The sequence below is a fragment of the Tursiops truncatus genome, chromosome 17 (genome assembly GCF_011762595.2).
Source record: "Tursiops truncatus isolate mTurTru1 chromosome 17, mTurTru1.mat.Y, whole genome shotgun sequence".
Lineage (NCBI taxonomy): Eukaryota > Metazoa > Chordata > Mammalia > Artiodactyla > Delphinidae > Tursiops > Tursiops truncatus.
The window spans coordinates 66,676,908-66,693,814 of record NC_047050.1 but is presented as its reverse complement, the minus strand read 5'-3'; the positions used below and the strand labels follow the sequence as shown (position 1 = coordinate 66,693,814).

Genomic DNA, 16,907 nt, shown 5'->3' with positions numbered 1-16,907 from the left:
TAAAGAAACAAAAATAGGATCGCACAGAGATATCTGCATTCCCAAGCTCATTGCAGCATTATTCACAATAGCCAAGATATGAAAACAACCTAAGTGCCAATGGATGAATGGATAAAATAAATGGATTATATATATACATATATATATATATATATATATAAAAACACTCTATTATAGGGCGATAGGGAGAGGTTGGCAACATGGTACAAGCTTTCAGCTGTAAAATGATTAATGTTTTCTAACTTCCTTCTAACACTCCCTCTTTTTTCTTTCATTTTTTCCCTTCACCCTCCTATAGAAGGCATATATTTCTCCTTAATATGCCTCATTAGATGAAATGTACCATATAAGTGTTTTTGGTCTAAAAGAGAGGTAACACATTTGCAACACTGCATTTTATGGGTTGTCAAAAGCCTGCCAGGGGAATCTTTGAAATGGAATTTAAAATCGTAAGCTACGTGTTTGCCTATTTTCAACAACCATGGTGAGATCCAGAAATGTTTAATCCAAAGAATTCAGAACCAAGCAACAGTCATGAAATGTCCTTCGGAGAAAGGGAAAATACTGTAACGCGGTGGGGTTTCTTGTTCAGCTACTTAAAATTCTAGGTTTTGGGAAAAGTCAGACTCCCAGTAGTGCTTGATTCCACCCATTCGGCTGTTAAACTTCATCCTGGAACTTTTGTTTTCCTTTGCTAAAAATCAGAGCAAGGGGGCAGATTTACAAAGAAAGAAATCCGAGGAACTTCACCATACCTTAATCCATCCCAATGAATCAGCCAGAAATTTTCATTGTTCACTACCCCCCTCTTTTGTTTCTTTTGTTGTTTTTACCAAATATCTGACTTCATTGAATATCCAAATGTACCTACTTGTCTTTTGGTGGGGGCGGGGCAGAATTAATGGACTTTTTTGGAATTGAGTATTGCTGAACTTGTCTATATCCTTTCACTTCTGAGCAAATTATAAACTCACCGAGGTCAGGAACAACATCTATATTCTACATTTTGATAGCTACAGCACATGGCTTCATTGATGGCTTGTAATGGGCTCCCAATCAATACTAATTGAATGGGTAGATGTAAGGAAGGATGAGTGGAATGGATGGATGATGAGATGTATACGCTTTGGGGCCACTTGTGAAATTGTCTCAGTTATTATGGAATAAGGAGATTTCTGTCTGTTTTTCCTCCTGTCCCACTTTTCTTATGCTTGTACTCACCTTAGATCTGATCCTGCCGGATTCTGGGGTCTCATGCCTACCTGATCACATTTACCATACTTGTCTACACCTAATTGTATATAATTTTATATCAATAGATCTTGGATAAAAGCATCTCTACATATCCTTCAAGCACTGATTTTTCTGACTTCACTATGTACAAATAACTTGCCTCGGAAGGAGGAACCTATTGTTTATGCCCTACTCTGATTCCAAAACCTGATCCCTGGCAACCCAACTGTGGCACATTTATGGTCCAGGTGACAAAGGAGAAGATAGACTAAACCAAAGCAAATTCAGTTAATGGGAAGCAATCTCTGATCTGTAGGTTCAGAGATGAATAAGAGGGGACCCTTCTCTTAATAAGGCTCAGAGTTGATTTTTAGAAGATTGTTTTGAAATGACCAAGAAGAGGCCAGAGGTGGAGTGAGTAGGGACATGGAAAAAGAATGGCATGAAATTAAAAAAAAAAAAGACTGCAAAAGGATTAGTCTGATTAGCACCATCTCTCAGGGTAGATTCCATTCAATCATGAAGTGTCACCCTTTCTACAGAGGACCACTTTTCCAAGATGCATGTTGGCCATGATAAGCTCGTGATAAGATGCAAGAAGAAAAATGACAGCAAAGTGTAGAAAATGTCCCTCTGTTTCTTTGGGGATACGAACAGCAAACCTGTGAGAAAAGGAAGGCAGTTGAGGAGATAAGACATCAGGCTGAAGAGTCTTCGTGATCATGCATCAGCTCCCAGAAGGAGTAATGGTCAGGTCATCATATCAGACTTAATATGTATGTGGGGAGTGCAGGAGGAAAAGCAAAACAGGAAAAATGATTACAGATGAAAAGTTTAATAGATTGCTAATGAAGATTTTTTTTAAGCTCTTGAGTAAAGCTTGAAAATGAAAAAATTTTTTTAAACTCTTTATTTTATGTTGGAGTATAGCCAATTCACAATGTTGTGATAGTTTCAGGTGCACAGCAGAGCGACTCAGCCATACATATCCATGTATCCATTCTGCTCCCAGACTCCCCTCCCATCCAGGCTGCCACATAACATTGTGCAGAGTTCCCTGTGCTGTACAGTAGGTCCTTGTTGGTTATCCTTTTTAAATATAGCAGTGTGTACACGTCGGTCCCAAACTCCCTAACTATCCCTTCCCCCCACCCGTGCCCCCGGTAACCATAAGTTCGTTCTCTAAGTCTGTGGGTCTGCAGGGAATAATATAAAAGAGCCAATAAAACCTAAAAATTCTATAGGGGCTGTGTGGCCCAAGATGGAAATTATGCTCCAAGTTTGCCAACAGTGTAGGTCCATTACCATAACCAGGTAAATGGACCTTACAGGGAAAAAATGGGTGCGTTCTTAAGTATGGTTCTTTCATAACCAAAGAATGTTGCATACATTATTCATCTCATCCCTCCAAAATCTCCACATGCATGAAGGTTTGCATGACCTAGGTACCCCTACCTCATTTATGTCACCTAGTGCCAGGTCAAGCAAGCAACGGATATCGACAATAAAAAACAGGTTGTTGTGAATTGTAAAGGCGATTCAGAAGTATCACAACCCTTCTTCCTTCTCTTTTTTCTTCTTTTCCACTACCTCTTCCCTTTCCTTTCCTTATCTTTTTGGTGGTGTGACAAGGAGCCAAGAAGGTGGCTGGACCTGGAAGCAGAGGAACTGAGGAGGTGATGGCAGGAAACCTAATGAAGAAATACAACCTTAATGGTAAACCTGGAGAACTGGGAAATCAATCTAACTAAGCCAACATCAGTCAGTTTCAGGACTATTCACTGTTATAAACTCTTCAAACAGAAAGTCATCATAAGAAACCACTGGGGACAGAGGTTAATTAAATACATAAATAGAACCTGACTTCTCGGAAAGTCCTAGAGGGAGCCTAAAAATAAAAATTTTCATGTGCATTTTTTTGGTTGTTTGTTTTGTTTTGAGTATTTCAGTACCCCAAACTTTATCTTTTAAAAGCCAACATGAAGACTATAATTTTTTAAAATATTATTCTTTACTCTTTAATAAGCACTGGAGACTCTTCAAATTCTTTCCCAAGTTTTATACAATTTTTGCCAGTTACTCTTCATGCCTGAGGCTCTCCATTCAATTAAACTTGGTAGGTGTGTGTTGAGCAACTGCTATGTGCCAAGCTATGTGCTAGGTAACAAGTATATAAAAATGAATGTGACATCATCCCTGTCCTTACAGAGTTCATGGCCCAGCAGGAAGAACAGGGACATACAGAAATAGCAATAGCAAAATGGGAGACGTGTCAGAATTGACTTAGGTACCTTGTACCACAAGAGCACAGAAGAGGAAGCAAGGTAATACCACTTAGAATGCCCTACACAAAAGCCTGTTGCCTGAGCTTGGCCCTGAAGAAATAGCAGATCGCCAAGAAAAATAGGGGAAAAAAGTGGAGTCCAGACCCGGATAACAGGATGCACAGAGGGACCTGCAAACGGCGGTGGAAATTTCAAGGACCATCATGAGGCTTCGGCATGCAGGAATGAGCTGGGGGGAGGGTGAGTTTAAGAGCATGAGATGAAATCTGGGAGCTCAGAGACTCCCCCTTGTATTATAAAGGCCACAATATAAAGGAAGGTAAAGAGGCTCAACTGGTCCAACAAAGGCCACTCGAGCAGCGATGTGAAGTGTGAGCCAAAGCAGAGAGACACAGGAGCAGAGACACAAGAGGGAACTGCAAAGGTTTAAGAAGAAAGGACGGGCGCCTGAAAAGAGCTGAGGCAGGAAGTCGCTTCTATACAAAAACCTCAGGATTCCACCACTCTCCCCAAATGCCCTGGGCACCTCAGTTGAATTTCATACACATTATGCATACATCCTTCCCTCCTCGCCTACTCCCCAGCAAATATGAAGAGGCATAGACAGAGCAGACAGAGCTGAAGCAAGATGGCTTTGGATCCTGAACTGAGAGGACTTGGAAGATGAAGATCTGAGGGTAACAAAGACTCCTGGGTTTGCAAAGCTCTGCATTCTGGGGTTGACTTCTGGTGAGTGAATTGACTTCCTGTGGCTGATTCTAACTCAGTGGGTAGTTGTCAGAACCAGTGCTTATTTCTCTTCTTAGAGAAATGTTTCTGGTGGGACGACTTTCTCGTGAAGCCACTGTGACCAATGACTGAGCAGGCGTGAGAGCCAGGACATTAGCATTGGGCAGCTGGGGGTCTGACCCTACTTCTGCCATGGCTCGCTGTACCGTCTCAGGCATACCACCTGAACTGTTTACATCAATCCAGTGTTGTTATTGAAAGGACACATGTACAGCGATTGTAAAGCCCTTAGTCCAACACCTGACATATGGCACACAATAAATGTTGGTAGGTTAATTGACCAACAATTATTATAGTTCCTGATACTTTGTTGTTTATTTAAATTTATTTTTATTGAAGTACAGTTGATTTACTGTGCTGTGCTAGTTTCAGGTGTACAGCAAAGTGATTCAGTTATACATACATATATATCTATTTTTTTCAGATTCTTTTCCCTTATAGGTTATTACAAAATATTGAGTAGAGTTCCTTGTACTATACAGCAGATTCTTGTTGGTTATCCTTTTTTTTTTTTTTTTTTTTTTGCGGTACACGGGCCTCTCACTGTTGTGGCCTCTCCCGTTGTGGAGCACAGGCTCCGGACGCGCAGGCTCAGCAGCCATGGCTCACGGGCCCAGCCGCTCCGCGGCATGTGGGATCTTCCCGGTCCGGGGCACGAACCCGTGTCCCCTGCATCGGCAGGTGGACTCTCAACCACTGCACCACCAGGGAAGCCCTGGTTATCCATTTTATATATAATAGTGTGTATATGTTAATCTCAAGCTCCTAATTTTCTCTTCCCCCCTTTCCCCTTTGGTAACCATAAGTTTGTTTTCCATGGCTGTGGGTCTATTTCTGTTTTGTATATAAGTTCAGTTGTATCATTTTTTTGATTCCACATATAAGTGATATCATATGGTATTTGTCTTTCTCTGTCTGACGTACTTCACTTAGTATGATAATCTCTAGGTCCATCCATGTTGCTGCAAATAGCATTATTTCATTCTTTTTTATGGCTGAGTAATATTCCATTGCATATATGTACCACATCTGTAACCATTCATCTGTTGATGGACATGTAGGTTGCTCCCATGTCTTGGCTATTGTAAATAAGGCTGCAGTGAACATTGCGGTGCATGTATCCTTTCAAATTATGGTTTTCTCTGGATATATACCCAGGAGTGGGATTGCAGGATCATAGTTCCTGATACTTTTGAAGATGATGAGATACATTTTTTAGTATCTCCAGCACCCATAGCTGAGCCTCTGGTCCCTTGGATCCACAGTAGTACTGAGTGGAATCAGGCAAGGATAATTATCCCCGCTTTTACAAATAAGGAGGCAGGCTCATAGCTCCCGAAGGTTGCACAACAAATACCAAGTAAAATCTTCGGACCAGGTGTTAAGTGCTTTATGATGTATCACCCATCCTGCATTCCTCCTTTACTTCCACAAATATTTATTGAGTTTCCATGATGAGCTAGTTCCTGTGGTGAATATAGTATTCTAGGTCCTAAGGATGGAGGCTTAAATAGTCCAAAATCTTGTCCTTTGTGTTTACCTTCCTCCATTTTAGGACAGAGAAAGTCTTTTATTCAACTCTCTCAGTGGAAACTATCAGAGATCCTGGTACAAAGTAAATGCACACTAAGTGGCCATTAAATGGGATTATTGTTGAATGGATACATCTAATGCAGTGTATCTCATGACATCTGTCCTAAGAGTCATGGGAACTGAGTATAAAGAATGATTTCTACTCTGCAGAACCAGAGGTGTGCATAAGGCAAGAGCCTTCAAGTCCAACAGTCCAGCTGTAAATCCCAGCTCTGTGTGACTCTGGGCAGCTCCCTTCACCTCTCTGAACTTGTGTCTTTATCTGGAAAGTGCAGTCAATAATACTTGCCTTCAGGACTTCTTTGAGGATGAAAAAGGACAGCGTATTGAAAGCACCTGGCATAACACGCTGGCACAGAGGAGACAGTCAGTCAACGGTGGCAGTTACTACTGAGGCAAGGCTACAGGGAGAGGTGGCATTGACTGGAGCTTTCCAAGCATGGGAGGTACGCAGCTAGGCCATCATCAACCAGAATTATGGCTGAAATAACCCACCAGGTTTGGCCACAATCTGTTTGAGCACAGGGTGCTTTCTCAGATAGACAGACCCTTAGGGGCCCTTCCCTTCCCCACTGTCACGGGAGGTAGGACAAAGCCAAGACTTTGCAGAACTACTGAGTCTCACTCTGGGCTGAGTCATGCTGACTCGGACCCAGTACAACTTGTTCCAGGTCATCAAGGTGCAGAGTCTGGCTTTTTGTCTCCTTTGCTACAAAGGCCAGAGTTGCACACATAGGGCGGAAACATAAATACACTCCCCGAGCCTCTATTTGCTCTCAGACTGGCCAGTGTGTCCAGCCCCACTGCCCCCATGCTCCCACGGTCCACATCAAGCCTCAGAGCCCGGAAGCGCATGTGAGTGAAATCTTCAGTGTTTATTGATTCGAAGAGGAGTTTTGAGCTTTCAGCCCAGGATTTTTTAGATCATTTGTGGCATTTTTAGTAAGAACTTGGGCAGCTTATTCTCTGCATGGTTTTGACAAGTATGGAAATGTTAATACAATAGCTAAAAAAAAGGACTAAAACCTACAAATCCAATACATAAGAAATGGAAGTAACTTTAATGATACATAATAGGAAAAAGGTTAAGTAAAATGATGGCGCACCCAGATATCAGAATATATGCAGCCCCTCAGCCGGTGTTAGATTTTGTGACATCAGAACATGTCTGAGATATAACATGTCAAAACACAGGTTAGAAAACTTTGCATACAGCATGATTTCGGGTATTAAATACACATGATACCTAAAAGATGCCTTCCATATGGGATCACAATACTTATTTTACTTATGTGTATCCACATTTACATGATAAATGCTCATAATCATTTATATTAAAAAATGTTTTTAAAATTTAGCAGGTAGCTTAAGAAACTTTCAGTCAACTTTGCCTTTGAAAAGTTATAAGACAGATAAATTCAGTAAGAACCGAGTTAATAAGCACTTATCCCTCATAAAGTTCTAGTTATCTCCATAGACATAAAATGGTTCAAGACTGGTAAACAAATGGTGACTCAAGGATGTCTTAGTTGCCAAATATTTGGAGAACAGTGTTAAATGGAAGAGAAAAAACGGGATTGTGTGTTAGGCTATCAAAGTGTTAATACTAACTCTGCCACTAAGTGGCTGTCGAACTCGACTTGTTTATTCCCTCCCTCTATTTTTCAGTTTTTCTACTTGCAAAATGAGGGAAAATAGTTCCTTCACTCATTCATTTATTCAAGAAATATTTCTTGAGGGCCTACTCTGGATCAGGTATACTACAGACACTGGGGACAGAGCAGTGGACAAAAACGTGGCTTCTGCAGCGAAACAAACCACACCACAGACGACTAATCCAATCAATATGTAAAATAGAATCAGGCGTTATGAAGAAGTACAAAGCAGGGTAAGGAGAAAGAGAGCAATTGGAAAAGTCGCTGTGGAGGTGATTTGTAAGGAGATAACTAAGTGAAACACAGGAGCAAGTCATGCTGGCACCCAGGAGGGAAGCCTGCCCAGGCAGAGAGAACAGCACATGCAAAAGCCCTCAGGCAGGAGTGTGGCTGGATCCAGGTAATGGGTGGTGGCAATGAAGTCAGTTCTTTTCCACTGCAGTTTAACCAAATAGAGTGCGCCAGAGAGCCTGTCGGCAAGCTCAAAATGCTCCCAGTGTACTTGAGATTCAAAGTCCAAGGCCTTCACACAGGGAGTGCATTTATAGAAACTTCATCAGCCCCACCATAGGGCTTTGAAGGCCCGCTGTGCAACTATTAGCTGATCCCACTCAACAAACAGTGACGCAGTCACCAGGCATGTTTGTGCCCAAGCAGGTGATGATTTTCTCTGCGCTGACTCCAGTCAAGGACTTTCCGCTTCCAGATTTCAGGCTCCAGGTGACGTCGGGCACAGGGGGTCAGGTGGTGAGTGGAACAGGTCACGCGCCAGGCAGGTGACATGATCTCTACTCAGCTCGCATTTCAAAGAGCCCACTTTTCCTCCCATGTGTCAAACACACAGCTTGAATGCTGCAAGCAGAGTAAGATGATTCATCAATTTCCAAACCCTTGGGAAAGGAGCCTATTGTTTAGATTTTTAAAATATGTTTTGCTAACCCCTACAGAGGCAGCTATAACTCAGGAAGGTAAACTGGGATGAAGGTGGTAAGGGCAAAACAAAACAAAACAAAAGCAATTTCTGTCATCCATAATTATAAGCCTTATCGTGTATTGTGTACTAATAGTTGCATTTCCAAGCAGATACCATTAAACAGTGAAATAACAAGGCAATTTGCATTCATGCTGATTCAGAAGAATTCAAAGTACTTCCACAGACCAAACAAAGGTAACTCAACCTTATTACTTTTTGTCTTTTTAATAGATGGGAAAACTGAGGCAGAGAACATTAATGGATCATGAAAAGAAGTGAGTTTATCCAAACCTTCATAGAAATCACGTTGCCATCAAAGGTAAGAGTGCATTGAGACAATTTGTAGAGATGGGTTAGAGCAGAGACGTGTAGGCTGGGACATTAGGTTAACCTCTCAGGAGTACCATCAGCTTTGACAAGCGATCAAATCACTCGATTTCCCTTTCTATGAAATGGGACTGTCCTTCCTGGCATGACATGATTGTTCTGAAGAATAAATGAGAAACCCATGCGCCTACAAAGTAGTAGGTGTGGTTTGTAACACGAATGGATGCTGTCCAGATTCCAAAAAAAAAAAAAGGGCCATTTAAGGAGGAGGAAGAAGTTCTACATTGATCTTGAGTGTCTGGGGTTAAATGTTTTTGGAAGAAGGAACTCTGGGGCCACAAAGCCAGGAGGAAATCCAGTTCGTCTTAAGGAATGATGTCAGAAGTCTAGTTGGATTTCTAGTCTGAGGCAAGAGGAATGATCCTCACACTTTCATTGTCCAGAAGAGCTGTACAGCCAGGAGAGTCTGGAACAGAGTGAGTGGGATAGCATCCAGTCAGCCAACAACTTGGTTCTGGAATGAGTTTGATTTGTGTGAGCGTTTGTTGGCCAGCTTTTACGTGATGCTCACTTTGTGACTCAGAGAAGTCCCTATGACTAAAATGTTCAATTCTGTACTATTAGAACTGGCAACGTATGTATCAAAAGTGACATTCACAAGTACCTTTGTTTATTTATGCACATTAAGAAAACACCTATGTAGGGTGAGTATAAATAGCACAGGTGAGCAGGAGTGTTTTTCCATGTTAGTTTCTTTCTTTCTTTTTTTTTTTAAATAGAGGTCAATTGGTATAAAACAAAACAGAAGAGAAGAAAATCATTACACTATAATATAAATCTGAGACAATCTAGTAAGGGCTCTTTGCTTTTAAAACTAAAGAAAGAGAAGCTAAGAGAGAGACGCTTTCCCTAGATCACAAAGCACTTACAGTATTTAGTCAGAACTCTGAGCCAGGTCTTCTGGGATCCTACACAACATAGCTCTTCACAGAGGCACCTGCTTACATGTCCAAGGGTAGGAGGAAGGTCATTTGCGAGTCTTAAGTTCTGACCACCCAAGAGTCTCATCCTTGAGAGAAAGAAATGAAAGGCAATGTGGTTAAGCAAAAGCAACATGGTGTTTGGACTCAGGGACATGATTTTAAGTCCTTCATCTGTACTTTTTGGTTGTGATCCCAGATATATAAGTCAACTTCTCTGAGCAGCAGTTTCCTCATCTGTTAAATGTGGATAATGAGGCTACTTCACTGGCTTGTTGGAACATCAAACTTAAAGAGAGATTATAGGGAATTCCCTGGTGGTCCAGTGGTTAGGGCTCCACACTTCCACTGCAGGGGGCACAGGTTCGATCCCTGGTCGGGGAACGAAGATCCCACAAGCTGTGCAGCACAGCCAAAATAAATAAATAAATAAAGTATATATTTAAAAAAGAGAGAGAGATTACATATGAAACGTACAGATAAAGAGGAAACCAGAGGAATAAAAGTTCCTGTTCTTCTACTCCGTCTTCTTCATGATGCTATTATTATTATCATTCTAGTTGTCATTCAACGGCAAGTAAATAGCCTCTCATTTCATCTAGGTCTTCATCACACGTACCTGATTTGATTCTCTTTATTGGGTTCTAGGAGGATGAAGACAGTCTTTACATTGGCATTATCTTTCTTAAAGCAACATTCATCTTTCTGAACAACCTGAATGAAAGCAGGAAGCAGGATGGTGAGAGGCTCTGCACCTCTCCCTATTTATCGATTACTAGAAATAATGTAAGGATTCCACACTCTCCCCACTGCTTGCCAGGGACTGTAATATCCTATGCTATTGCTTTGAATTACTTGTGATAAGGAGGGAGTGTTTGTTAAATATTATCCACTTAGTAACACCCGTATTTGTATAGGGCACCTGTTATCCAAAGGTTTCACTTTACCCTGCAAATATCTCATTATCTAAAAGACACAACCCAGTGCCATCAATAATCAAATCTCTGTCACAGCCTCAATTTCTAAAAGAGACAAGACTCTTGTTGTCCTTCTCAGGCTATCATCCCACTCCTCGGAACACATCGTGTCATAGTCTGAAAGGAGATTTTAATTTTCTGTTGAGATCAGGGAGGCAATGAAGTAGAAAGTACTGGTCTGGGGTCAGTAGATCCATGATTCCACGATGATGATGATAGTGGTTATGACGATGATAACATTCTTGATCACCTACTACGTGGCCTGCAATCCTTACGTCTTCACTGATTTAGTCCTAACCAAAATACTGGTTAGTATATGTTTGACATAGGTAGCCCAAGAACCAATCAACAATGAAATAAATAAAAGAAAATGTCATTGTCTTACCTAAAGCACTTCTGGCAGTAGGATGCTTCCAGGATTGACCACCCCCCCAGCCTTGAGATCCTGCCATCTCCAGCGTCTCAGTTTTTGCTTTTGTATTTTTCTCTTAATGAGCACAGGTGATTATTGTAATTCCAGACATCACATCCTCATGGAACAATGTGCAAAATTAGAAAAGGGGAATAAATGTCGCTTTTTGAGTTCTTATTTAAGAATGAGAAAAATTTCCCAGAAGGCTTTTCTCTGTGTCTCACTGATCTATGACCATTATTGGGTCATTCACAGGCAAAGGGGAAAATACCACACCTGGCTTAAATTGGCCAGCTCTAACCATCTATAGTTGGATCTCTGCCCCCATCACGGTACCTGAACCGCCTCTGTGTTACCCCAGATCCTGCCTCAAGCCTCAATTCCTTGGACCTCGCAGTAACGCTAGATTCTGTTGGCTCCCTGTTGTAGAAACGCCGTCTTCCCTCTGTTCTCAGACATTGTCCTTTCCTTTGTTCTTCTCCATTGTTCTATCCCTTGGCCTATTTGCTCTCAATACTGGCCCCTTTCTCTCTTCCTCCCAAATTCCAGTCCACATGCCTGTGCTTCTCTTGTCGTAGAAAAGACTGTTCACAGCAATGGCTACGGTTCCGACCTCTGTGTTGTCTTCTGCAAAATTTACACTGCTGCTCTGAGTAGAGGAGACGGGATCATAACCTAGAAGTCTAACTCTACCATCCACGCACTTATCCATTAAGTTCTCTTGCCTGTGGCAATGTCGCTAACTCTAGTACATTCCTTCCATAGTCTCCTAAGGCTGTATTGGTTCCTTGCTCATTCCTGCCACAGAACAGACTCTCAAGCAGCTGACTGTGGAACAGCCTCCTTCTTTGGGTATATCTAGTCCCCTTTTAAATTAAATTTATTAGCTCCTATTAGATAAATAGTTTATATTCTAATTGAGTCCATCATCTGTCCTGACCTTGTCTGTTGTTACCATCTTGCAAAACTTTACTCTTTGTATTAATCAAGGCAGAAGTCTCCTTTTGTCCACATACGTTGGATTTACCATTCTCTCCCTAATTTAAACTTTGTTAGGAGTAAACTTTGTTCACTGGGACTTTTAAAGCATCCTGCACATCCAGGGTTGAAAAAAGGTGTTCCGAATCCATGGAGCACCATCTGCCAGGATTATTCTCGTTGCTTCGGCAATTGCTCTTGGCTTTGCTGTCTCATGGGAGGCATCCAATCAGTCTTCATGGGAAGTAACTTGATAGGTAAAAAGAATACAGGATTTGGATTTACTAAGGTATCCAGCTACTATTACTCAATAAATTAAGCACTTACTAGGTGATGGTTTCCATCACATCACGTCATGAGGATGAAAAGAAGCAAAAAAGTCTTTAGGATAGATCCTGGCACCTAGTACGTGAGCCATCGTACGTAAGTCCTGATCTCCATTTCTTTTGGAATAAATGAATGCGTGAATGAACTTGCAAGCTCTTTTCTCCTATGGCATTCTTAAGCTGTGGTTTTCCTCTTGGTACTTTGCACTTGGTACTTTCCTCACAACCTGCCTCTTGGCCTGTGAACTAAACATGATGCCCAGTAAATTCTGCTCTATGTGGATTATGCCAGCTATTGGTTTGGATCCTGCCTACCAGCTCTGCTTTGTGCTTTTCGTTCAACTCTGATTCAGCAAGTTTTTATAAAGTCCCTACCATGTGCCTGGCACTGGACTGGGCTCTCTGTATACAATGGTGGCCAAGATAGACATGGCACCTACATTTTACGTAGGAAAGGAGCAGTAACAATTAAGTGTGAAAATGGATAAACTTGGAAAGTACAGGGTGGTATGGAAGAACATACTCAAAGCAGAGCAAATACATGCATAACACAATATTCCTCTTAACCCACTGGTCTGGGTTAATGACCTTTTTTCCTTGTGTCTAGTTAAATCCTGCTTGTTTTAGGGTGCTGTTGGTTGTAGTTACAAGGACAAATAAAAACTCAAAATGACTTAAATAGCAAAGGACAGTGTTTTTGGTTCATATGATGGAAGTCTAGAGACAACTAATTTTGGGGGAAGCTACGTATAGTGACAAGATAAGACCAAGAATCGCTTTCTCTCCATTTCTCAGCACCAGCTGCTCAGCATTGCCTCTCTCATTGGCAAGCTCTTCCCCTAGTGGTCCCAAAATGATTGCCATTGTCTGCCCAGGATTCCTGCTTCCTAGTTTACAGAAAGCAAGGAGGAATACATTGAATAAAAGTGCTGACTTTGGTATAATGGGATCCCCTTAAGTCCTATAGCTGCTCTATGGGCAGATAGAAGAATTTCTACCTATGCATTTCTATACATAGAATTTAGTACTGAGCCACATGCCCTACCCCTAGACCCAGGGGTGGTTCTCCTAAAATATACAATCTGCCTAAGGGAGGAGAAACCTGATAAGCATTGCGTGCACTCTTCAGATCTATGGTTATTGCCAAACTGCTTTACAAATGGCTTCTGATCTAACTCCAGCCAGCAGCAAACAACAGCTGCCATTTCTCCACATCCTCACAGACACTTGATATTTCCTAAAACTTGTTTATATTAATGTTAAAAAAATGAAGAAGGGAATATAATTGTTGATGGGCCATTCTTGTCCCCTTTTTCATAAGTTGCCAGTTTAAAAAAAAATGCCTATTCTATAAATAGGTTGTTTTTCCTCTCTGTATTTGTTTTTTATACCAACAACATGTTTTGCTAATAATTTTTACCTGTCTGTGTCATTCCATTTCAATGTTGGTCCATTTGTTATGCAGAGGCTTTGAATTTCAAGGTGTTCAAAGTTAATCAATCTTTTCCTTTGTGGTTTGGTCTTTTTGTGCCTTATTTTTAAAATACAAAACTCCTTTTCTACCCAGTACAGTAAAAAGTAACCTCATATTTTCTTTTACAAGTTTTAAAGCGTTGTTGCTCACCTTTAGGCCCTTAGTTCACCTGGCATTTGTTTTTGTGGTTGGTGTGAGGTAAGAACCTAACTTACTTACGTACTTATTTATTGCAATTTGGAGGATCAATTTTTCTAATACTATATATTGGCTGGTCCATTCGTTACTGCTGATTTTTCATGGACTAGTCTCCATTTATGAATGAGTCTAATCCTGGCCTCTGTATTTCATCCATTCATACTACTTTGTGCTTTCTAACTTCCCTTCTTTTTTCTTCTTTTTCCTTCTTCCCTGTCTTCTTTCAACTAGGCGGGATTGTCTTGACTCCTACTTCTATTCATGCTCCACCGACTTAAAAGTTCTCACATCTGTGCAGTTCTTTAGAGATTATCCTTAACATCGTCGCACTTAACTTTGATTTAGCAATGTCAGAGTTTACATTTGCCTATCCCTCCCAAACGACAAGCATTTCTTTAGCACCACTTTTTATCTTTCATGGTATTGATAACTAATATTTTAATCCTATCCTTTTTGCAACACCTCAATTAGTAATCATCTTTCTGTTTTCTACAGTCAAGCCTCATTTACATTCATCTACATAATTCTCAATTCATTTGCTCATTATTGCTCTTTGCATTCCTCTTATTCATCCTTGTAACACTTTGCAAATATGATTTCACTGGTTTCCAACATCCATTGCTAGTGCCAGTCTAATTGTTGGATATTCATAGGTAACTGTCTTTACTCCCTACTTGCTTTTAAAATCATTCCTCTATGTTTGGTATTCTGTATTTCTCCACTATGTGTCTAACTGAAGTTTGTAGTTTTTTAATATCCTCAAAATTTAATGTGTTTCTTTTTTCTGAAGATTCAAAGTTTTCTTTAGTTGGGATACTTCTATAAAATATTACTTTCCCCTCTCCTCTTTACTCTCTTTTTTTGGGATAACTTTCTAGATGCATGTTGGACAAACTTATTCTATACTCCATAGAATAGCTCTTGTTTCATATTTTCTATTTCTTTATTTTTGTGGAAGCTCATTTAATGTAATTTCTTCAGATCTATATTCACTAATTCTTTCATCTTTTGTATCTAATTTGCTGTTTAACCCTTCCACTGAATTTTTCCCTACAGCCATAATTGTTCATATTGAGAAGTTCTCTTTGTGTGTATATGCATGGTTGTGTGTGTGTGTTTTATAAAATGCACCTGCCCTTTTGTTCATAGTACACCTTTCTTTCACTTTGGTCATAATTCCTTTTTAACTTATCTTTATTATATTCAATTTTAAAAAATTTTATAGTCCTCAGGTTATTCTATTATATTGAATTCTTGGTATGCTGTCTCCCCAGTGGTTGTGTTTGCTGTCTTGCCCTTGTGATATATCTTTTCTCAAATGGTTTATGATTGGTGTTTGTGAGTTCATCTTCAGTGGTGGTGGATTCTTTCTCAGTTGGGATCTCACAGGCCAAGTTGTGGATGCTTTATACTGTCTTCAAGAGTGACATCCAGTGTGTTTGTGGATCTAGAACTAATTTTTATATCGGTAACTCTGAGATTACTATGCCACATGGGAACTGTAAACTCAGATCTTATAACCTCAAGTGGTATAGCCTTAAGTTTTGATTTCTTACGAGAGACATTTGTTGTACACTCAGGGCCCTGTTAATACAAGTGAAAACCCTTATAGGATCCTATATCTGCAAGATATAAGTTTCACCTCTGTACTGGACTCAGGCTCAAGCTTTGATCTTCCTAATCACATAGGGGACCTTCAAACCTTAACCATCAACCATACAAGTCTATTCTGTATCCATTATCCATTCTCACGTTGCCATAATGTCAGCTCAGATATTTCCCACTGTGATAATCTGAGTTTCTTCTCAATTTATAGTATTAAAAATTTATCTTTCTTTTGAGCTTTTGCCTATGTACCTTTTAAAAAGCTTATTTATATATACTTGGTGTGAGGTTATACTGTTTTACTTTGATTTTCATGTTATTAAAAGTTAAGTCTCAAAGTACATCTCTCTTATTTTAATTTAGCTAGCTAGCTATGTCATCCAGGAGGCTGTGAGTTCCTTATGGGCTTGGATTTTAGCTCTTTTATTAATTTGGTAATGAACACGAATATTGGTAAGTTCCAACAATCCCACAATTAAGAGTACTAGTAAGTAATAAATATTCTGTGCTCCAGTTTCCTCATCTAAAAATGATGATACCAATCTCACCTCTTAGAAGGGTCATGTAGATGAATTAAAATAATTCATTAAAAAATAAAATACACCAGCACAACATTGGATGTGTAAGAAAAACAAACAGCAAACAAAAGCAGAGGGAAGATATCCTCCATAAATGCTAATTGGTATCACCAGGAAATTTGCTAAATGAGTATGTGAATAAATGAAAGGACCTTAGCAATTTACTCACTGAGGGCTGTTCATCCCAGATTCCAGAAAGTAGAGTTTTCTCGATATGGAAACCACGAATTTTAGTCTATAATCAAGGGCATGTTGGATTCCTCTGGGATCCAGGCCCTAGAGAACATCCAAGTCAAATTGTCTGTCCTAGGGAATCAGGTAACATTTCCGGGCTTCCCTCCACACCTTTGTAGAGTACCAGCTCTCTGCCACCCCACCACTTGTCAGGTGAGCTAAAATTGTGTGGGTAAAAGTGCCCCACCTCCTTCGGGAAATTTGTTACCCTCATGTGATTTGCCACTTGCACGTATTCACAATGTCATATTTTCTAACATTAGAAGAGAAAGAACACTGTGGGTTAACAG

General features: G+C 40.3%; 1 long non-coding RNA gene across 1 annotated transcript in view; it reads left to right on the top strand.

The window, feature by feature from the left end:
* Positions 1-16,907, top strand: part of LOC109549451 (uncharacterized) — a 110,634-nt gene that overhangs the window by 14,663 nt on the left and 79,064 nt on the right. Inside the window, exon 3 of the long non-coding RNA XR_002175734.3 lies at positions 8,760-8,847. This is a non-coding gene — a long non-coding RNA (uncharacterized lncRNA). The remainder of the gene's footprint in view (positions 1-8,759; positions 8,848-16,907) is intronic.